The 1,693-nt window shown below is 30.1% G+C and overlaps 1 non-coding gene across 1 annotated transcript; it reads left to right on the forward strand.

Annotated features, from left to right (window-relative positions):
• The first annotated feature begins 838 nt into the window (after positions 1–838).
• On the forward strand, positions 839–911 carry TRNAA-AGC (transfer RNA alanine (anticodon AGC)). Its single transcript has one exon. It is a non-coding gene; the product is annotated as a tRNA-Ala (tRNA).
• The last annotated feature ends 782 nt before the right edge of the window (positions 912–1,693 follow it).

The following is a 1,693-nucleotide window of genomic DNA, read 5'->3' on the forward strand; positions in this document are numbered from 1 at the left end:
TTTACCATGAAAGTAACCTATCTTCAAGGAAACAACAAAATTATATAAGCCAAACTTTATTATTCACCATGATAGTAAGTTATCTTCAAGGAAAAAACAAAATTATATAAGGGAGTAAGACAAATGCACTTTTGATAAAGAACTCACTCTTAATTTTCTTAACAAGTTTGGGGATGTACCTCAGATGGTAGAGCATTCGCTTAGCATGTGAGAGGTACGGGGATAAATAACGTACTCTTTAATTTCATAATAGAATAACCCATCTTCAAGGAAACAACAAAATTATATTAGAGAGTAAGACAAATTGTACTTTAATTAAATAACGTACTCTTAATTTTTTTTAATAGGTTTTGGGATGTAGCTCAGATTGTACCGCTAGGGATTGATACCTCGCATGTTAGAGTAAGACAAATTGTACTTTAATTAAATAACGTACTCTTAAATTTCTTAACATGTATGGGGATGTAGCTCAGATGGTAAAGCACTCGCTTAGCATGTGAAAGGTACGGGGATCGATACCCTGCATCTCCATTATTTTTATTCACCATGAAAGTAACCTATCTCCAAGGAAACAACAAAATTATATAAGAGAGTAAGACAAATTGTACTTTAATTAAATAGCATACTCTTAATTTTATGACCATGTTTGGGGATGTAGCTCAGATGGTAGGACGCTCGCTTAGCATGTGAGAGGTACGGGGATCGATACCCTGCATCTCCATTATTTTTATTCACCATGAAAGTAACCTATCTCCAAGGAAACAACAAAATTATATAAGAGAGTAAGACAAATTTTACTTTAATTAAATAGCGTACTCTTAAATATATAAACATGTTTGGGGATGTAGCTCAGATGGTAGAGCGCTCGCTTAGCATGCGAGAGGTACGGGGATCGATACCCCGCATCTCCATTATTTTTATTCACCACCAAAGTAATTCATCCTCAAGTAAACGACAAAATTATATTAGAGGGTAAGACAAGTCATGATAATTGTCGGTATAATTACTATAGTTTTTTTTTTCACTCAAAAGATTTTTTCTTTATTTATTTTTTTTAAACACATAAAACGTATCATAATAATAAAGATGTCTATCACTTATATACTCATGATCTTTTTCACAGATGATATGGGACTTATTCACTCTAGTTTGGCCTCATGGCAGTGGAAAGAACCAGTTTAATGAGCTAACTTGCTTACTTTATTTGATGCTCCTTATTTTTCGTAATTTATCTTATGATGTTTTCAAATTTCAAAATGTCTTAAAGATAAGCTTTTGTCTTTCTTATTTTAAAATCCTTTATACGTTAATTAATTCAATATTTGAAAGATACAAGATTGATTTTTTTGGCATTATGTGAAAAATGATCCTGTTGTATTTTAAAGTAAGTTATTTTTAAATTTCTAGAAAGGTAAATGTTTCCTTCTTTAAAAATTTTCAATTTAATCTCTTATATTTTTTTAATTATACATCCTCACTAACAATGAAGATTAGAGATGGTTTAGGACTAACTTGAATTTAGTAAGTCATAGAAAATTTAGAGAAAGTATTAATTCATCTAAAATAGGGAAGTTCTCAATTTCTTCTTAAAACCTTCTTCTTTTTTTTCTTTTTCTTTTTAGAAATTTCAACTTTTTTATTTTAATGGCTTAATTTTTCCTCTAAATTTTTAACAACTCACTTGGAGTCGTTT

The sequence above is a fragment of the Momordica charantia genome (genome assembly GCF_013281855.1).
Source record: "Momordica charantia cultivar OHB3-1 chromosome 1 unlocalized genomic scaffold, Mcharantia_2.0 BLBB01000001.1, whole genome shotgun sequence".
NCBI lineage: Eukaryota > Viridiplantae > Streptophyta > Magnoliopsida > Cucurbitales > Cucurbitaceae > Momordica > Momordica charantia.